General features: G+C 39.6%; 1 protein-coding gene and 1 long non-coding RNA gene across 3 annotated transcripts in view; one reads left to right on the forward strand and one right to left on the reverse strand.

Annotated features, from left to right (window-relative positions):
- Window positions 1–325: 325 nt before the first annotated feature.
- Window positions 326–5,134, reverse strand: LOC122862862. The gene is made up of 3 exons (XR_006374859.1): window positions 4,997–5,134; window positions 4,252–4,271; window positions 326–765 (listed from the first exon to the last, which is right to left on the reverse strand). It is a non-coding gene; the product is annotated as an uncharacterized LOC122862862 (long non-coding RNA).
- Window positions 5,135–5,258: 124 nt separating this feature from the next.
- Window positions 5,259–22,546, forward strand: part of bach2b (BTB and CNC homology 1, basic leucine zipper transcription factor 2b) — a 135,199-nt gene continuing 117,911 nt past the window's right edge. Inside the window, exon 1 of one of the 2 annotated variants that reach the window (XM_044168664.1) lies at window positions 5,259–5,554. The gene's annotated coding sequence lies outside the window, so the exon portion shown is untranslated. The remainder of the gene's footprint in view (window positions 5,555–22,546) is intronic. The other variant, XM_044168665.1, reaches the window with a different exon arrangement.

Below are 22,546 nucleotides of genomic sequence, written 5' to 3' on the forward strand. Positions count from 1 at the left end.
GGTGCTGCCAAAACAAGTAGGACCTGGACCACACAACAGACAACACTCAAGAGGCAGAACTGAATCTTCCAATATCGACATTCTTGTCTGGCAATAGGGTTGCCATTACAAAGTACAAGATACAAAGTAAGATAAACTGTACATGCATAGTAATATAAAAAAACATATACATGAACAATTGACAGTGCAACACATGAATAAAAGTGTAGGGGACCAGTTATAAATTACAAGCAATGAACTGTACAGAGAGGTGCATTTATCTTAAAATATGATTATGTTACAGTGAAAAAATGACTACAAAAATAAATACAAAAAACCTGTGTGAACTGTATTAAGGTGTTCATCACGCAGTGATGATAAAAACAGTAGATTGAATTTGTAAAACAATAGCAGATTGAATTTGTAACTAATAGCTTTAGAATGAAGCCATTAGAAATGGAATATTTTGAGACCAACTACCTCAATCTGTCTCCTGTCAAGTACAGATGTTAACCATGTTGGACATAATGTGTCTGAGAGCAGGACAAGCACACCTCCACAGTTGGTTAAAAAGTAATTAACACGTGAGTTGAATGGACATGCTACATGTATCAGTTGCTTCTCAGTAATGTATGCATGACAGGACGCATTTTCTTCTGACAACTGTCAACCAAACAATAACATTCCACACATGTTGCACAATCATCAGCATTGCCTTGTCCTTAAGATGAGGGTTTCAGTATTTCCACATAGACCGGGCCTCCCTCTGCATGGAGCTTCCTCTTTCTGTCACGGAGGAATGGCAGACATTTCACATGCTGTTTTTATTAAGTTTAATTACACCTCCTGACATAAGAACACAGTGTTTGTCCACAGTGTGGGCGCTGGGCAGGAAGGCTAGGCCAATGCCATCGCTCTGTAGACTCTTTCACCCCCCCACCACCACCCCATTCATCCCCCACGCCTTTCCCCCTTTTCCACCACCCAACTTCAGTCAGCCGCCTTTCTTGAAACCTCGAGGAGAGGTCATTGAGTGCAGGAATGCCACTGCTCGCTGTCTATGCATGTGTGTGTGTGCAGGGAGTCTATACTCTGTGATTAAATTCTCCTTATGCATTTAGTGGATTGGGAGCAGGAGCAAGATGTTGACTATGAATGCACTGTGCTGAGACAAAGGGGTCGAGGCTCGTCTCCCAGACCCATTAGACACAGGGCCGCTCTTGCCTGCTGAAGGCCCCCCGGCCCAGCTTTGGAGCTCTTTAGGTTTCAGAATTAAAAACCCTCAGATGTCCCAAAGGTTTCTGTGTGGGTGAATATGAATATGAATACCTTCACTAATCTGGGGGATTAGCTGCTGGATTGTCAAACTGTGTCTCTGGACCCCAAAATCACCCCTTGACAGATTACAATTCTCCTCCTAGTGCTGTATTTTTTATTTGGCATTTAGCTCCTTACTTCAGGGTATCTCTGATTTTCCACTGTCACATTTGTTAAATTATGAGTAATGCATATGAATCACAGTAACAGTATGTGCAGGCTGCAATATAATCTGTGCGTGTCATCTGAGTTCTTAGAAGTAAACTGACTTTATACATAAAAAAGTGCCATTTGGAAAAAGCAAATGGCTCCACTATCTGTTTTAAAACATGTTTACAGAGCCTGTCGAGAAGCAGCATGTTTAAAGTCCGTCTGAACTATGAATTATCCACACTTTTGCATAAGGACATATTAACTATAATGATAATGCAGCTATTTAGCAGATTTTTTGATTTTTCAGAAGAGCATAAAACACTGTTATATGTAAGGATGTGACACAAGACTGAGAAGGGTCGAGAGCCATGTTAGTACTAAAAAGTTACTGAAAAGAACCCCAGAACATTGCCATGTTAATTCCACTTTAATGCCAGTAAAGTTACGCAAAACTGGAGACCAAGTCTTAAGAGTGTTTTTTTGTAGTTACAATACAACAACAGGACCCACTGTGCTGTTAAATTGTGGAAGTGGAAGCTAGTTAGCCTAGCTTGCTAACATTAGCACTGATTTCAACTAATTTTCGTTGATGTTATTTTCACAGCTGCTAAGTCATTGGCAGCTCCTGCACACTCAATGATGTGTTTGTCCTGCATTATACAAAGGGAGCCCACATAGTGTTAGCTGTCTTGCTGTCTATGTTTCTTCTGCTACTGTATTTCTTCATTCATTCATACTCTTCAATTTAATTGTTTAAGGTTTATAGAAGAATAATTAATTCAATAATTCAAGTTTCCCTACTCATCATCATAAAATGGCCTCATCACTTTCCCCTTGCATACAGTATGCACAATTCTCTAAATTATCTGAATCTCACTTACTTTGATGCCTTCTCCACACCAATAACAAACGCCTGTTGGTGGTGTTGTTTTGATGTCAGCAGCAGCACCATCTCAAATCGCCGGTTTAATGCATGCAGCAGCACAGGGAGCTGTTCTTTGAATGCCACTCATGGAATATCCAGTGAAAAGTGACGGCTGCTATGAAGAAGGGGCTGTCTGCTGTACTGTGATAATTCATAATTACATGCAAACTCCCTAGGGGTAGTTTTTACATTAGGAATTAAAACATCTCCAGTGAGTGTTCGCTTGTCCAAATAGGATGTGAGCTCCTTCCAGAAACAAAACCTTGCCTCTCTCACATGACTGATATTTAAGTGGAAAAGCGTTTTCCAGCTTACCTCCCTCCCACCGCCTTGCTCCGCTCATTTAGCATGATGCATTTGCATTTCTGTTTGTTTGCTTTGGTCTGTTTTCACTTCTGAAAACTTTAATTAAATAGCCCCCACACAACTGGTTTTCTCACCAAGTACAATCACTTAGTCTGAGCATCCATCTTACAATATGATAGTGTTATAGCAATATGATATTTTTATAGAACCCTGTAAAGTATTTGTGGGACTTAATACTTTATAGTTTAAAGTGACTTTAGCATTCATATCCCCAAAACATAGGGAAATAAACGTTTTTTGATCAATGTCCTTCCAAAATGTAGTGTGCCATACACTTCACCATTGGTATCAAACCTTTTTGGTTAGTAACCTTTTATAGCCAAGAAATACCGTTCGTCATCAAGGCTGAATTACCAACTGGGCAAAGCTGGTAACTGCCCCACGGCCCCAGACACCTTGAGGCCCCAAACCTCCAAGGTTTACTGTAGCTCAACTGGGTTTGGTAATTGTATTATTTTGGTGTGTATTGCACTCACATTGTGCATATTCCTGAACAACATTTTGTTTAAAGTTCCCCTCAAGACACGTTTTATAATATGTAAAAATACTCTGCTATGATTAATATTTTGTTTAATATGGTTATCCCACATAAAAAGTTTTTTTTTTAATTCTGAGAAGGGGCTGGAAGCACATCTACTCTTTCTCCCTCATTGAGAAATTCTGGATCTCTGAATGCCCCACCCACCACCGCTGCGCGTTAGGTTGACCAGTGCCGGTGCGTGTAAAGATGGCTGGAGTTAGAGGAAACATCGGAGAGATTCAGCTATACATGTTTGAGCCTCAGTCAGACCCAGATGATGAGTCTGTTGTGAACCAAAATCAGCGACTAGCAGAAGTATCAGTATGGTAAGTGTAGTTAGCATCTTTTAGTTGTTTATGTTGTTTTTTAGCTTGTTAGCTTGTAACTGGCAGTGGCTGACACAGCGTTAGTGGTCGTGAAATATTCAATAATATCTGCTACGATGTTACAGTGCATTTAAATTGTTAATACATAACGTTAGTACAGTAGATAGTGGAAGGAAGCTCCAGGGTCCGGTTTACATCCAAAAACTGCACACTCTACCATGTTTGCTGTCAAAACTTTCACGACCCTAACTTAGTGCAAACTCTCTGTCTCTGTACTGACAAGTCTACGCTGGAGGTTTCAGGCTTCTTTTCCGGTGGCATTGCAATTGGCCTTCGAATTTGTGACGCCCCAACTCTAGCTTGCCCGGAGAACGTTTGAATCTCAGAGTTTAGGGAAGTGTACATTTCCCCCTTGAGTAGAGGAATGTGACAAACTTTGCACAGATACAAGTCAGTAAAGTTAAGGACTGACATTTTAGGGGACATAAACATAACAAAAACTAATTTTTGAGTGGAGGGGTACTTTAATGAAATTACCACAAGCTAATTTCTTCATCAGGCAAGTGAACACCACAGAGCAAATTAAGCAAAATACGTAGACAGAAACACAATAATCACACAGACATGGACCAATCACAACAGCACTGGATAGCACTGATACTTACCAAGGTGACAAGGTGTCCCTCTGAGAAAATAGAAAAGAAATAAAAAACATGCTGAATCAATTAAAACCCCAAAAATGTATTAAAACACATAAGTCATAAATTACCCAAAAAGGAAACAGTTGTCATAGAAACTGCTAAATGGAAAAGATAAGAAGTGGCCTAAGGACAAAATAAAGATTGAAGATAATAATGGTGATATAATTAGTGGACCAAAAACGTTTTGGATAGCAAAAAGGTTTTGTCTGACTTCTGCCTTCAGTTTGAGTAATTTGATTCAGCACCTGTAAACAAATATGAGGAGCTATGCACATGTTCCTCTCTGTTTTGAATGCTCTGTCTTAAAAGGATTACGGTTCTGTTTGATAGGTTAGTTTTGAGTGTAGCTATCCAAATCATCTTACACACAAAACTATGCATTTAAAACATGAATAGAAAACAAACATTATTTTATGTCTTAAAGTACGTTTTTCTTAAAATAGGTGACAACCGTTTGAGACAAATCACAAATCAGTTCAACCTATTTCAAGCATTTTCTTTTTGAGTTGGGATACTTTATTTTGGTGCCCGAGTGGCACGACTTTCTTCAGTACAATTCTCTCTCTCTCAGAAAAAAAAAATCTTACTTTGACGGAAATAAATGTTAAGGTGGTTTGACTTTAAAAAAATAAGTAAGCACTGACTGGACTAAATTGTGTTCACGTTTGCGTCTGCAGCTTGTGAAAAATGCCTTGTGTCGTCTATCCACCTCATATTCCCGCTGTGTGCACCGGGAGGAGAAGGAGGGAATGGGGGGTGCTAAGCCACCGAACCAGCGAGCACGAGGGGAGGGATTTGAGCTAGCAGCCAGTAGTGCGATTCTCCAAGCTCCGCTGCGCACATTCGAGAGAGTATGCGCGCGCTTCCCACCGGCACCAACGCAAAGCCGCACCGCGCTAACGATGTTGTGAATGAGGGGATAGAGTTGACGTCAGCGGCCGAATGTCAACAATGTAGCGACTGAGAGTAGGCGTTCCAGTCGAGTGTAACAAACAGCGGAGACGGAGCTGCACGCCGCCCTGGATCACCACGCACACATACACACGCGCGCGCGCAGCGCATACACGCACACAAAGCGGCAACAACAGACCGTAGAATCACATACGTTGTTTTTTTTGTAAGTGAGAAATAACCGAGTTGCAGCGACGGGAGAAGAAGTCACCTATCTGGAGGCTTTGAGGAAACGACAAAGCGAGTCATCATGTGAAAGAACTTATGTGGGAAACGGACAAAAGGGCTGGAATACGAGCAGAATAGAAAGTAAAAGGTGAGCTGGCATGTTTCTTGGCGTCTTTTCTGCCTCTCTGACCAATATCTCGCTGTGTTATTTCTGTAAATTCCCCGTTTGTCAATCTCAGTCTAATGTTGATGATCTCATAATCGAGTTGCAAACTTGCATAAGTGGCGTAGCGGTGGGCTACAGCCAGGAGAGTCCTCACAGTGATATATGGAAAAAGTCACTTACAGAAAAAACTGAAAAACCGCATGCATGAATCTTGAAAGCTTGGCGGTGGTGCGAATATTGATTGGTGTAATGTGTTGGGGTGTGAACGCAGGTTCAGGAGTGAAACTCAACTCTGTACCACATCCTGTTATGCTTTGAGTCAGTACGCCGTGTGCGCTCCCTTTTCTCTGTTTTTGCAAAGTAGATGCGTTGATGATCCCAGAGGAGGGTCAGGCATGCCGCTACTTTTATGAGGAAAAATGCTCCATTAAAGAAGAAACTGTCACTTGCAGCGTCATTAAACACCTCCCTCATTCACTACATGTATCATTCATCAAATTAGTTTGAAGCTGAATAGAATTACGTGTTGTTATTATTATTATTATTATTTTTATTATTATACAGTGCACTACAGCATTGTTTTCTGCTCTTTCCCAATCTGAAATCATCGCTTATTACAACTCCTCATTAATCCACTTTTTTTTTTTTTAAATCATCAAAATATTTGCTGTGTAAGGACGAGCCTTATTTGCTCCGACAGCCAATGGAATCATCTCGATCGCTCGACGATGTCGTTTAAGCACCCATATTTTCACTATCATTAACCCCTTATGTTAAAAAGAGCGGGAGCACGCTCAACTCCCATCACCTACCGAAAATAAAAGAACACATTGGTGATTTTTAAATCAAGTGGTGTATCAAAACAGCTGCGCCTTTACGCACGGTCCTGCATTGACTGGGTGCTACAGTAGTGGCTTAGCCAGTCCCTGTCAGTCTTGCTATGTAGGTAGGAGTCAGTGGTGTAGTGGTGATATATGCTGTGAAGCAAGCCAGTGATAAGGTCTCACAGGTCGATATAAAAATTAAAAGAGGATATTTTGTGGAAAAACACCTTTTTAAATATTTTTTTAAATGTAGCTCATTTGTCTTTTTGGACAAAGTTTATAATGAGAAAAAAATCGGTTGACAAGCTTCATCTCAGCTTTCATCTTCCACGTGTGTTTCTCTTGGAATAAAAAGAAGCACAAGAAAATGTGTCCAGGGAGGTAGTGCTATGTCTTGGCGGAATAAGAATAAGAATAAATGTGTTTATTTCGGGATACTATTATTTGATTGCCACGTGTTTGACTCGGCGACGAGGTGCCTGAAATCATAAGGGAGTGGAGTGATGCTGCCATTAATGCGGTGATACAGCATTTTGAGCAGCATTGACATCCATGGCATCACAGCCTCATTGTCTGTGCTGATGCAACACGATGATGGCACAGAGGGGATCGCAGCATCACCCTCCATCCTCGTTTCTCACATGATGTGTCGTTGTTGCTTGTATTTCTTTGAAATTATAACATTGTAATAACTGGATTTCATGGATCCGTGCTGCAGATGATTTTGAGTGCTTGATGAGAAGAGGAGGTTTAGGTGTCGTGGTAATATCTAATCATAGTCATTTTAAAGGCGCTGAAATGAAAACCCATTCTCGTTCACTGGCATCGCTTCGCTTTCCCAACACGTGCATGGCGGCAGCACTCATGCGCAGTTTTACACGCAGAGCCTTTTGTTCTGTAAAGTAGAGCCTTGCCTTTCTTTTCCCATGCATGGCAATCCCCTACTTATTGCGAGGGGGAGGAGGGGTGTCCAAAAATGTAAACCCTACAGTGACTCAGTCAGCCTTAAATGCCACTTCATTCGAAGTGCCAGCCTTTATTTCTCCTCCTTATATCACATTGTCCTCTGAAATATCGAATAATAGGATTGAAGATCAGGTTCATTATTTTCTTTGCCTATCAGTATAAAGAGAGGAATTAAATGACAAAAGACATTTTGACCTCGATAGCTAATTCTCTACAGTATGTAAGGGCAAAATAATAATACATTTAGAAAATGAATCATTTTGTCCTGTTTTTTTAACATAAAAAGTCAGTTTAATAGGTCAGTGATTGAGACATTTATCAACAAACCGTAACATTAGTCAAAAGTTGAAGTTTCCAGTTGAGATCTCACTGACCAATGGACTGTGCAATGTTTATAGTCTGCTCTTACTATGTAGAATAAGACATTCAAATTTTTCCAAATAGAGAATTTAGCATAGTGTTTTGTGTGTAGTGTGTGTTGTTTTTTTGTCTTGCTTCCAACTTCTGATTTTGACTGAATCTTTAAAGACTTTGCATGCAGTGGTGTTTTTAGAGATCAGCTGATACCCGCATCCAGAGAATACCTGTCCATTGTTATCAAGTCATTTTTAATCTTCCATTTATTTTACTTCTGTAAGTATGCCTTTTAATGGCATAATAATGTTAATAATGTTGCTTATAAATAAATGTACACAAAAAAATCCAGCCAATGCTATCATCACACTAGGGCTAGGAAATTATTGAAATCAATATCAAAATGTGAATAAGAATATTTTTACGCTATTGATATACAGTATATCATGTTACATGTATGCAAAATGACATACAAAAGAATCAAATTGATGTTCAGTGCAGTAAAGTGTTTTCCACTGTTATGCATTACAGGCAAAACTGCAATAACTTTTATCCATTTTTAATCAAAAGTCACATTAGTGATGTTGGTAACAGTTTATATTAGGGTATACATATTCACCACTAACTAGTTGTTTATTAGCATGCATATTAGTAGCATGTTGGCTCTTTATTAGTCATTAGTCATAAAGCACCTATTAATGCCTTGTTCTGCATGATCATATTCTTCAACTACTAGGCCATTAACGACAGGCATTAATTAAAGAGTTTTCCCTTAATAACCACCTAATTACTGCTTATTGATAGTAAGTAAGGAAGTTGTTGAATTACGATCTTAATATGCTTTGCTGAGTATGGGCCTTATAAGGTGGTAGCGCCACATGAATAGTCATTATCCCTTAATAACACTTAATAAATATGGTCTATTCTTATGTAACAAAACACAAAACTACAAGTGTTAATGGTGTCCAAATAAGTCTAAATTAAGTCTTTCTAACTCAGAATATGTTTCCCATCCTAAAGTGTGAGATCTGGCTCATAACTAATTCACTAGTAGTTTGACACTTATTAACCCACCCTGGTTCCCTATTCTTAAGTTGCCTCCGCTTCACACTTAGTAAATCCATTATTCTGTACTTGCACAATGTAGTGTGACTTATATCCATTTTACAAACTGCACGTGATGTCTGTTTACTTCCTGTCAACTCTCCCTTTTTTGGTTAAAGCATCCACAATTTATAACAATAAAAACTATGCACAATGCATTAAGTACATTAAAATGAATTAAGCAAGACTTAATTAAACCACTGAAGTACTTAAAAAAAAGTTAAGTCATAATGTTGGACAAAATGATTATTATATACTGTAACAAGGCCAACATCTGAGCAAGGCTGTTTTGGGGATCTCAACATAATGAGTCCCTCAGGGTTCCCAGCCACAGTGGATTTCCCACACGGCAACAGGGTCCCTTCATGTGACCCTGCCGGTCCCCCCTTCATGCTTTCCATTCTGAACTGTATGAATCGAGGGTCTAAGGATAGAGGATGCCGTATGCTCTACAGATTATAAAGCCCCCTGAGGCAAATTATAATTTGTGATACTGGGCTATATAAATAAAAGTCACTTGACTTGACTTGAACTGTACCATCCAGATAGCTCCTCCAGGTTTCCTCTGAACCTGTAGTAATCATGTTTTATGTTGGTGAAGTTGGTATCAAGCTAATTACCATGCTGGTGACATAAGAAACTGCTTGTGTTCAAAAGTAACCAAGCACTTATGGGTTAATGATTCATGAAATTGCACTTGGAGTAGGATGTGATGGAGTGATCTCTTTGTGTGATCATAGATGGATTTCTCCTGAAGACAATCCAGCAGCCCCTTAAGGTGCTAAAACTGCATCATTTTTGATTCTTATGAAACATAGCAGAAGTGTGGTTTAAAAGAAAAGCATATATCCTCCTTTAAAGAGATAAATAAAAAGCTGCAAATCCCCATCTCTCACATAGATTTTTTTCTCGCTGCATCATTAAAGGATCGTTTGCATCACTGAAGATATTTGAGTAACCCCCACCAGCTCAGCTCAACATCCCAAGCCAGTGCCTTGGCCAGGAAAAAAGAAGAAAACATGTTCCCATAGCTCTCCCACGTCAGCACAAAGGCATGTTTGACTGGGCTGCTGCCAGTGTGAGGCGTAGATGGAACAGCACTGCTGGGAGAAATCTAAGTTCCTGCACTTTACACCAAGGGCTATTGTTTCCCCTCTCTGTCTGTTGTGAAGCCTTCTTCTCGCCGTCATATCATGGCTGCTCACTGTTCTCCATTATTACTTGCCATGTGAAATCAGATTGCATTATTCCGTCAGACCCAGCTCCCACCAGTCTGCGGTTGCAGAGTCAGTGCCTGTCTGTGTGTTTGCTGCTCAAAGACGATGCTTGCCAAGAAGCTATCAAATCTAAAACACCACAGGCAGATTTCTGATTGTTCTGTTTTTGTTAGGGATTTTTTTTCTTGTGTTGCCTGTAAGAAATTATCAAGACACGTAAATCATCCTGATAGTTGCGTCAAACCTATTTGATGATCTCAGAGACTTCTCGTACTGCCTCAAGCAGAGAGCTTCACCTGCTGAACTCTGAGTTGATACTCTTTAGAAACCCATCCTGTGGTCATCCATAAGTTTACAACTGTGCAAAACATATTGAGCTAATGAAATTATGCACATCTGGTCCTAATAGGTTTGGAATTAAAACATTGGAGGAGTGGAAGTTTTAGTAGTTATTGAAGCAGTTTAGAAGAATGAGCCACTCAGTGAATGAAGAGAAAACATTTAGCACAGTGTAATGACCTGTTTGTATTGGATTAGTGCAGCACTACTACTACTGGCAAGGGACTGGAGAGCATTGCCGAAGTCTGTTTAAACTGCACCCACTGAGCCGGAAAGAGCTCAGTGTAGAGGTGCTGCTGCTACATTTGGTTTCCTTACATTCAGTGAGCTGTAGGTGCACACAACTAAACCTGGCACAGCTACTATTTTGACACAATTAGCTCCTCAATAAGAAGCCAGGCTGCACCATTCTATGGAAGACAGTTAGAGCCAATTCATTAATAAGATTAATCAAATGGTTAGGATTAAACCTGGTGTTATAAGCAAAAAGTAAGGGTTCTGTGTAAAACTGTGACTCCTGAGACTAAAGTCAGTTCTAAGTTTAATGTCAGAATTTAGAATTCTGAGGATTGAGTGTGAGGGTTTTTTTTTCTCAAAATACTGACTTTTATTAGTTAATTCATGGCATTGCTTTAAATTCCTGATTAGATTTAAAGGTGGGGTGTGAGCGATTCTAATCCAATTCATGTCTTTTTGTCAAATTCAGCGAATATCTCCTCATGGTCCGCTAGCTGTCTGTTCAGTCTGTGCGCCGAAAAAAACTCCGGAGTTTGTACACAGCCCTGGCTCTGTAAATAGGAAACAAACAAGTTGCTTGGACCGAGACACACAACACTATTCCAGCCATTGTGTGTCAGGTAACGTTAAATGACTTGCCCATGGACATTCAAATTACTTTCTAGTTTGCTAAGATATGCTGTTGTAGTGATGTTTGCTATAGTAGTAGGAGAGTATTGCTGTCTGGAGCTGGTTTGCTGGCTCTTGGAAAATGTCTCGAGTTAAATTCATAATTGAAGTTTGAATTCCAAATTTTGTGTTTTCTGACATGATTCTGGGATTTCAGAAATAAATTTCAATTCTAAGACATTACTTAGAATTAGTCTCAGATTCAGAAATCAAATTGAGAGCTCTCATTTTCTTCTCATAATGTATTAATTTCAGAAACTCAGTTTTTTTTCACATAGCTCTAATAGTCCCCCATATTCTGAAGAAAAAAGAAAAATACTGAGAAATATAAAAAACTGTGACTTAATTGTCAAAATTGTATTGTCAGTCCTTGACTTTTTGAATTTTGAAAATACACTTTAGGCTTAAGATTAAATTTTTCGTAAAATTTTACGAATTTTTGTGAAATTGCCACTGGGACACCTATCTTGATAAAAAATAGCTATAAAACTTTAGCATGTGTTATGGTTGTGTCTGAGCACGCTCCTGAACACACATGCTGTGCTGTATGAAACACGCGCCTCCATATTTAAGCAGGGGCTTGATGAAGCTTTTGCATGTTGTTTTAAATTCCACTGTGTGTGGTGTGTGGTCTTTCTTTTATTATTCCAAGCATCACATAATGTGAATTACATGTGTGCTACAGTTCTCCCAGAGCCCACTGGGAAAATGGCTGCCAAAGAGCCACATCAAGTGCTTTCGCTGTCTAGATATTCACCTTGGTAACAGTAACAGAGCAATTATCATGGTATCGAACTAGGCCAGCTCCTCCATATATTCATTTTGGATTTTCTTCGGGTTGCTGAGGTTATTCATATTAAACACCGTTGTCTGTGTGGTTCCCAGAGCCCACCCTCCTGCTGCCACCATATAAATGATATGCATACCATATCAAATTAGAGCAAAATGAGGCGGTGTAAACAGAGTGTGTCTCTAGGGTCCTCTAGTGTTTGCAGCACCTCTCAGTGTACTCTTGGGACTGAAGCACACAGTAGTAGTAGTTCCCATTTAAAGTCCTCCTGTTGTCTCACAGCAGTTTTCTCTTTGCAGCTGCTGAGTCACACATAAAGTGGAAGCTCTCACTGGCCAGAGAACAGCCACGGCTGCACCACCACTTCAGTCTGTCCACCTTAAACCTAATCACACATACAGTCTCTGTCTTTACTGTCAGTCTGAGTCTTTTCTTTTATTATAATGTTCTTGTGATGCATAATTCACGTGTTTAATTTTTTCTCCCAATAGAATAGTGTGTCACAATCAAATCAGAATTTTTGTTCTACAGACTATATTTCTAGTGGACAAAGTAATCTCACCTCAAGGTCCATTCTGGAGCTTTTGATCAGATCAGATGATCTTCATCAGCAGATGGAGATAGTTTCCAAGGTCCAGAATAAGCTTTAAAACGCGTTTATGTTTAAGTTGTGAAGTGCTGCAAAAAATGGAAATCTAAACATCTATAAATTAATCACAACAGAGCAAACTCTATCTGCACATTGCAGATCATGTGATATGATTGAAAGTTCCAGAACAGCTACTAAATGGAACTGTTGTTTCCAAGGTCAAGAATGAACTTTGAAACTTAACTACATTTTTAGTATTTTATTCAATAACATAGATATATGAAAATCTGATTTTCTTAATGATAATACTAATTCCTTTGAATAATTGTTATTAACAGGCATATGTCAGTCTGTATTTAATAAGAGAAATCACATGACACAATTTGGTCGCTGGGGGAAGTATTAAAATTTAGTTCATTTACCAACCAAGTAAAATAACATAAATGTTGTGCTTTTATAAAGCTTGAAAATTAATTAATTTGCACATATATTGAGAGTGAAGTAAAGTAAAAGTAAATATAGTAAAATAAGATCATCCCCAGAGGGGAAATTCAAGTGTTGCAGCAGCACGGGGTATAGAAGTATGTAAAATAAAAATAAGAATAAAAATAGAAACTATGCAAGCCTGAAAAGTCAAATACCCTCCACCAGTTACACCAGAACTAAAAAGTTGCCGTAGTGCGAACAAGCTTAAAAATAAAGTGCTTGAGATTCACAAAAGTGTAGACAAAAGTCCAAAAACAAGGAATATTAGAAAGAGCTGCTGCAACAGGCTGTCTACTGCTTGGTGCCCGGAAGTAAAGTGATGAATTACATCTTTTTATCTTACCTCACAGTTACTTTAAACTCTGAGGTGAGACTGAGAAGACCAGCATGTTTTTTCTAACTTTCTGTTAGAAAACTTACAAATTTTTGCCTCTTCTACTTTTAGCCAAATTACACCTAACATGCCTCACACATCTGTAAATACAACTGCACCTGACAGAATACAGGTAGCGGTTGTTGGTTACAAACATTTGTGTTTCTAAGTATAAAGATGTCTGTTTTAGTTTCGACACAGTTCTCCCCCCTCTTGTACAGGCAGAAGAATGCTGTTGTGTGTCTTTCTCTGAAGTCTGAGGTCATTATCCTTATTTGTGACACCCTTTTGTTCTGTTCACTAACATTGAAGTGCACACTGCAGCAGTGAAAAGCTTGCCAGTGTTGCTGCAATCATCGCTGTTTTCTCCCTCTTGCTGAGAGTTAAACTCATTACAGTGTGTGAATATAGCAGCACAGTATGTAACGGTCACAACTGTTACATATTGTGAACATTTTTTGGGGTGTTTATGGTTTCTGTTATAACCCAGACAGACTCCTGTATGCAGCAGAAAGGATTGGGTGTTAAAGATACTGTGATAAATATGATATTAAAGTGCATTTAAGGCCATTTGCGAGTCGAGCCCAATAGAATTTTGTCATCTAAATACTATATCTGTAATTGCTGGATACATATATCCCACTGTCCCATCTCTCTTTTCCTCTAAAAACAAATACTCAGAGTCCAGGTATTTTTTTGTAGAGAATATTTTCTGCTGATATTGGATTATAACAGATACTCCGTTTGTAATGGTGTGTATGTTGGCAAATACTCAAACTGAAACTGCAAAGTAGTAAACTGTGCAAAATCGTATGTTTTGTATATTTAAAAATCAAGTTCAATATAGTTGAGAAAACAATCTGTACTCAAGGTCTACTTACTTGTGTGTTCTGACTTAAAAATTAAAGATTTTTAAGCCAGTTTTGTTTTAATTTATTTTTTTATGGCTGGGTATCATTTGAAATTTTTAGATACTAGTGTTGATGCAAGTTATTTTATTTGTTTATTCATTGCAATTTGAGAAATATGAATATGGTTTTCTATAAAGGCCTTTTTTAATCATTTAACAAAGGAATGTTGTCATGTTGTCTAAAAACAAGCCCCCATATAAGTCTTTAAAAAATTTTACATATATTAGGAGTCATCTTCATAACAATATTACAAATCTGACCAGACTTTTCATGCCAGTCTCTGGTACTTGACTGTTATCGATAATCGTGCCATGGAGATATTTCTGTACCAAAAAAACAGTGTTATTAGTGAACATTTCCAATAGTTTGTACCATTCAAAATGGACAGTTATATCTGCTGTTACTGTCATCGTTGATAATAAAGTTTATTGTTCAACTGTAAAATATATTTCCTTAGACATATCTTTGTTACAAAATGTTTACATTATGTGTTTCTGAAGAAAAAAAAAGAATATCGGACAGTATATTGTTTTGGGGTTTTATTCTTCTTAAGTATTAATATCGGCCTCAAAATTGGTCAGGTACATACGTTTTGCACATCTTACATTCAGCATCAATCTCAGATTCCTCACTTCACTGCCAAAAGTCATTCTATGTGTTTTCCGATGAGTCTTACTGAGTTGAAATGGCTTTGTAGTCACTGCTGTAATGTAATGTAATGTAATTTTATATCTTGCTAGAGGGCTTGATGTTTCCTTCCAAGGTCAAGGTCTCTCTCTGTGTGGCAGTCAAGCATAGTGGATGGTATTTCAAACAATCAGTGGTTTCCTGGTATAGGGAGTGAGATCACTGTTTAAATGAAGGAGGGGAGAGAGCTAAGATGACCCTCGTGGCAGGACATTGTCTGTCCGCTAGAGCCGCTCAGTGATTGCTGTGAACTTGAAGTGGACACTGGCTGTGGCAGAGGTCAGAATTCCTCCCTAGATGAATGTATTGTATTGCTTTACACATCAGGGACACCCTGTAAAAACAAAACGCTCTCATTGTGTCTGTAAGGCATATTAATATGGAGCTCTGACACCTGTGGCTGATAAACATAGTATAAATAGAAAATAATAAGCATGTTTCTTTTGGAGTAAACAAAGTGTCAGGGTAGAACTAGTGATCATCAATACAGACAACAATTTGATCTCTTGTTTGTTTTGTGAGCTCACATTAGAGATGACAATGATAAATTCCCTTGGTTCATGTACATCATTATAGCAGCATGATCAGTAGGCAATTTGTAAATTTTTAACAACAACAATTTTTAATTTTATTTGAAAAGAAAAGAAGTGAGAAAAAAAAGTTTATGAGCTCTGTTCATTTCTGACCCAGCCTCTGTCATTCTGCTGCCACACTTTCTCTTTCTCCTGTCTGCTGTAGAGAATATAGATAAATTGTTGAGGATTATAACATTTTGACGGAGTGTTTCTATTTCAACCTGCGCAGCTTTTCTAGCCTTTACAGCACTGGTTTAGCGGCCCGCGAGTCAAGTCAGTGAGTGAGGTAGCCTTCACACACACACACACACACACACACACACACACACACACACAGGGAGTGACAGCGGAAACAGAGCTTTTAAACAAGAATAGACATACTCTTACATGTTCAGTCTTCCCACAGGCAGTTCAAAACCAGTAGCTATGTCTCATATCTTCCAAGATTGTGGCGATTATTAAAAGCTGCAATGTGAAGCGCCACTTCAAGACAAAGCACAGAGCATATTTTGAGCAGGTTAACAAGGGGGACGGATTTTGGTTATTTTGCTAACAAAAGGGATGGCATACCCCCCCCCCTCAAATCGCCTACTGGGCATGATCATGAACTTGACGACAACACAAGATCATGAACTCGACTGCACAACATCCATCTTTAAAGTGACAGTTCACTCAAAGTACAACAAAGCATATTTCTTCACTTAACCCTCATGGTATCTAGCCATGCAAATAAATTTGGTTTGATTTGTCCTGGTTTTGAGATATCTGTCTCTGAGATTTCTGCCTAAACCCCAAAACAATGAAGGTATAGTTGAAAGATTACCTGTAATTGTTTTTGTGTCGAAATTACAATTTGAATGAGTGCAATTTTCAAGTCAGAAGAGACACAGTTTAAATTATCTAGCAACTGTTGCCAGCTGATAATTTCGTAAATTGGACAAACTACAGAATTAAATTATTTTGTGTTTTCCGGTTGACAGGCTTTCTGCTTACCAGTGGCCTCTTCAAAAAAAAAGTAACCACCCTATATAATTTTGATGTTAGAAAAAACAGAATGGACTGTATGGATTTGCTCTACAAAAAGACCAACAAAGTGGTGAGTTTCATCACTATCTCACTTATCACATTGCATTTTTCCTTCCTTTTCCTGACTGACTGATTAGCAGCTAGTTTGATAGTTGTCAAGTGAATGACCAGCAGCTGGCAAATAGTGTAGTGAAGAGTGGAGTTAAACTTTTAAGCACATCATATCATTGTTTTAAGCTTATCACCTCACCAAGATCTCCAAGATTCAGGACTGTGAAGTATTTCTTATTCTGAAGCTAAGGTTAGCTTAATCATATAAATTACAGAACTTTTCTTCATCAGACGTTACTTAACTGGAGTTTGTCATTATTCCCATAGGTTTACAATGTATCTGTTTGTGTTGATGTTGTGTGATGATGAAGAAATAATATACCACTAATGCAATATCTTACTAAATGTGAGCTAAATGGGATTTTGCTAAATAATCTTTTTTACTTAAATTGTAGATGTGAGTGGATTTTTGTTTCTGGTGCTCACAGAAGTGAAAAATTACATTTTTACATTTAAAAAAAAATTTTGAACAATGTTCCTATTATTATGAATAATTAACAGACCAGTGAAAATGTTGAATGAAGCTGAAGTTAGATATCGCCAAATCAGACATCTCAAAACCTGGTTAAATAAAACCAAAACGATCTAAATGGCTTAATACCACTACTGGTAAATGCGATTTTTTTTTTCTTGTTTGGGGGTGGGTGAACCAACCTATTAATGACTGCATGTATTTTGAGGCAGTTAACAGTAAACCGAATCATATCTTCATTGACGGTGAAGCAGTAGAGTGTAAAACAACAAAGTGTGTTCAGTGTGCGGTTTGGTAAAGAAGTGCAGCTGTAAAGGAGTTTGTGTGAGGGAGGAGAAGAGGGTTGTAGGGGGGGTATCCTGTGAGACCAGCACAGGTGTTTGGGAGGGGGTTGGTTTAGTGGTGGGAGGGGAGGGGGGAGGTTGTGGGTGTGGAAAGTGCAGTAATGTGACCACTTCCTGCACCTAGCCCCTGCGCTGTACTGTAAGCTTACAACAAGATCAGCAGGATTTGCCAGCGGTGGCTTCCTGCCGTTTCACAGCAGGCAGCCATAGATGGAGATCCTGTCTGTGCACTCTAGTGGCCCTCTGTGCCTCATACTTGTCCTTGTGATGTTTTTTTCAAATCATGGCACAGAAAAAGGAGCAAGAAAAGGAACATTAATTCTACAGCAAGAAATATCTGTGAAATGAAAGCATAAAAGAGAGAGTATGACGTTTACCCCAATGGGTTTTCCATTTGTACACAGATGTGGAATGGAAAACATGAAAGTCTATGTGTAGGGTTAAATCCATGTATACAGCTCTTCCTGTGGGGGAGTAATCTGTATGTAGATACTTGTCAGCCAGGTTTATGCTGATTTCAGCCTGTAATTTCAAGTGAATGAGCCTATAAAAACATTACAATCACAAGTCGCTCTCAGGGCATGTTCACATCAGCTATGTTTGGAGCAGTTCATACTTGGAGAGTTCACTCCTGTTGGTTTGGCTCAATAGTTCAGCTGAGAACGACGCCATTCAAACTTGGTTGGCACCAAAGAAACCCTATCGTCCCCCATGTCAACCTCATTTTTGGTGCATCAATAGAATTTTTATTGGTTTACGGATATTTAAGTTGTTGCCAAAAAGTTTGATTGAACGATTGAACGATTCTGCAAAACCTCAGATTCTGTTCAGCGATGACGCTTTTGAACATTCACTACCAATGTTTCAAGCAGTCAGTGATGACTGCTGGTAGGAGGTATGATGTGGATCCAGACCTCTGGTATCAGGGGTAAACAGGTTACATGCCCACCCATCGGCCAGAACGACACATCTTTACTTTTCTGCGTAAAAACATCACACTAGTTAAAGCTGAAATCTTTCAGATAGTTGATAATGTGAAATTTGAGATAAAATTGTTCTCTTAAGTAGCATGGAATGTCTGAAGGGCTGGATATAGTCCAAAATAGACTTGTATGCAGTTCTGTTTATACTACAGTGGGTGTCTGTATACACATTCACTTGTCTGTCAGAACATACCATCCGTGCGTACAGTTCGCCCTTATGGAAATTTATGTCATGCAGACCCCAGCAGATACGTGGATGTGGAAAGTATAATTTGGATTTTAGGCTGGAATTATGGTTCTCCACAAATACATACTTCAACTTTAACAGGCTTTATTAGTATTGGTAAATGGACTGTACTTGTATAGCACCTTTATAGTCTTCCGACCACTCAAAGCGCTTTACACACTACATATTGCATTCACCCCATTCATACAGAATGTACTGATGGCAGAACTGCTCATCAGTACAAAGAAATTAATTAATCATTCACACACACTCACACACTGAAGGCACAGCCCTTGGGAGCAATTTGGGATTCAGTGACTTGCCCAAGGACACTTTGACAGGTGGGCTGGGGGAAGCCGGGCTCGAACCGCTGACCTTCCGATTGGTGGACGACCCGTTCTACCACAAAGCCTCAGCTGGCCCTTTGGTATTGTTACCACAAAGGTAACAAGCTGCTAACCAGAGTCCAAACTAAGTTATTGATGTTGGCACTGGATGTAAATCATATGCTACAGAATTATCCAAGAACATTTTCCTAACAAAGGATCACGCCAATAAAGATGTGGATTTAGAATAGTTTATTGTGTATTACAGATGGAGGAGAGCCAAGATGATGTAGAAGGGATGAATTGAGGGTCTGGAGGTAGGGATGAGGGATGAAGGGATAAGGGGAGGAAAGGTGAGTGATGAGGGGATGAAGGGTGAGGGATGAAAGGGTGAAGGTAGAGGGATGAAGGGATGAGGGGAGGAAGGGTGAGTGGTGAACGGATGAGGGGAGAAATCAGGGTCGTGGTAAGGATGGATGGAGGAGTACGATGATGGACCGGAGTCAGCTGGTGGCGGGAATACAGGAGGGAACTGGGGGAGTCCCCTCCAGGTGTGCTGGAAAAGGCTAGTGGCTGAGAATTTTGATGATGTGGTCAGGGATTTGCTGCCTAGTGACTTGGTACGAGTCATACAGGTCGATAGAGGTAGATGGATTGAGGTAGACCAGACTTGGTTGGTCTTGCTGAATTTGAGGTGATAGATTGGAGTGTCGGAGTAATGTCAGACAGAGATGCGTGTTGAGATGGATGTAGTTGAGGGTAACAGCGGTGAACTCTGCGCAGAAAGCCAAAGAATGCCAGTAGGAACATGGTTTTGGCGTAGGAGGTGGTTCAGTCTTACAGAGACCTTTGATTAACGTGCTTGTGTGAGTAGGACAGGGCGGGGCACAGTGCAGGAGGGTTTTGCAAATAAGTAAATTATGCTGATGCAGACCTGTATAGTGGATGATTTAATCTTGAGAATGCAATGGGAGAATGTGATGAACTAGATTGGCGAGAGGATTTGGGGAAGGATAGGGTATAGGGTCGTGTACGGTTGGATAGGAATGTTAGGGAGGCTCGCGTGCCATGATGTGTCGTAGGTGGATGAGGTGGTGGTGAATTCCGTGTATCGTAAAGAACCGAAGCAGAATATTGCTTCGAGGGTTAAGTCAATAGATGTGGATAAGTATCCTGCACAGAGGGTTTGGATGCAACGGATGAGTCTGCTGTCAGGGGTAAGCGTTTAGGTTCAAGCTGAGGTTCTGTCTTTCGTAGGCTGAATAACGTGGGGGTGAGAAGGGAAGGGGCTGGAGCTCTGGAAAGAGTTTGATAAAGAAGTACTGCTGAGGTACACTTGGATACACTTGGATCGTGGATGTTCTGATTTTGAGAACTGAGTGAGATTAAGTGAAAAACCTGGTTAAAGATATAATGTCGATGGAAAGAAATGGCAGGCTGAGCGAGGTATCGAAATTTTTGAAACTGCACCATCCTGAATAGTACGATGAAAGGGCTTTAGGAGCGAGAATATTAATGATTGCTTGTTGTGATGGCCCGGTCGAGAAGCTGAAGATGGTGGCTGGAAATGGAGGGGCAGGTGTTGGATGAGAATCCGAGTCTGCTGCCAAAGATTTGTATTTCTGACAGGATTTGCTGCCTGTGGGAAGGTGAAACGGGGAAGGGTCGTGTGGCTGTAAGTGGACGGACAGGAGGAACAGCAGAGACCAAGGTGAAATTGCTGGTGGTCGTGGGATCAAGGTGAGGGTGGCGCTGTAGGAACTGAAAATGCAGTGGGATGTAGGGAGAGGAATGATGTCATAATTTGGTAAGTTGCAACATTACCAACAGGTGACGTAACAAACAAATAACATGAGCACAGGTGCGATGGCTGGGTAGCTGGCCGCATAGGAGTTGATGTGATTATGGACGGAGGAGATTCAGAGACCACGGATTCATTGTCAAACGGATCGCGGTCCAAGGGGCTGCGAACCAGCTCACAGTCCATGGTGAGGTAAGCAAAGAACTATTTGCTATAACTTGAGTAACGTGTATGTCTAAGCCAAAACAAACGGTTGTGAAAACTGATACAAAAGGGAAGTGAACAGATAGGCGTGTGCTTAAATACTTGTGCGCGGAAATGGGATGTGTTCAAGGCGTGGTCTTTGTTCCCAAATCTAGTTATAAAACTTCATTATACTCCTAGAGGTGGCATATTTATTTTGTAAGAAAAACGCTACAAATTTACGATAAGAATTTGATAAGTGCACATTACCACATATTATTAAAATTTTTTTTAAGATAACTTTTTTCTGTTCTTCCCCCTTGTTTTCTTTATTGCTTGTTCGTGATGTACACATTTTTAATAAAACGATACATGTCAGAAATATTAATTCCGAATAATCAGTATCAAACTTGCAAATCCCATCATTCTATCACTAGTTAGGACTGAGAATGTAATCCAGAGAAAGTAGAGGAAATGACCCCAGAGCACAAGGTTTTATGGGCATAAGAAAACGGATGTTGACATCCGATAGCCAGCAGTTACTCATTCTTGCACAACCTCCAGTATTAAAAGGTGTTTTTAATGGTGTGACATCCAGAAAGTCAGTTATGGCAAAAAAACATACAGTCAGTTTGAGCCCTGGGGCATTTGCAGTCAGGAAGTGTGAATCTAAATAAACCAAATAAATTCAGTAGGTGTGAGGAGTTCATGGTCAATTCATTGGGTGTCCACCCGTGTCTCTCTCTGGCCTGCAGTGAGTAAGCAGTCTCTTGTTATGTCCCTGCAGCGGTCACATGCTGTCTTGTGCAGTTCACTGGCCGGACCGTGGGTCAACAAGGCAGAGTTGTGGACACTCCACTGTTGATACTGAGTCACAAGATCTGCTTCAGCCAAGCATGTTAAAACAACGCAGTGTAGGTGCCTGTGAACCTGCTACCTGCCACTGACTTTTAAACCATTCACTCACAGTTTTTTATGTTAGATTTTAAAGTAAAATTTTTAATGAGAATATTTTTCCCTCTGTTTCTGGAAATTAGATTTTGGTCTCACTGGTTAGACACAACATCATAAATTTTCTCAGTCTTGATTGGTTCCTTGCAGTAAGGCAGTTTTGAAGTATTTGTAGCTCGTTGTACCATCTGTTTCAGTTTGTTTGTGTGTGTGTGTGTGTGTGTGTGTGTGTGTGTGTGTGTGTGTGTGTGTGTGTGTGTGTGTGTGTGTGTGTGTGTGTGTGTGTGTGTGTTTAACACTCTTTTTACTTGAAGGCATGTGTTAGTTCACTTTTTAAAATGTGCTTCACATTGCTGAGACAATTAGTTGATTAATCAATTAGAAAAAAATTAATTGACACCAATTCTGATAATTGATTAATCATTTAAGT

This window comes from Siniperca chuatsi, linkage group LG16 (assembly GCF_020085105.1).
Source record: "Siniperca chuatsi isolate FFG_IHB_CAS linkage group LG16, ASM2008510v1, whole genome shotgun sequence".
Classification (NCBI taxonomy): domain Eukaryota; kingdom Metazoa; phylum Chordata; class Actinopteri; order Centrarchiformes; family Sinipercidae; genus Siniperca; species Siniperca chuatsi.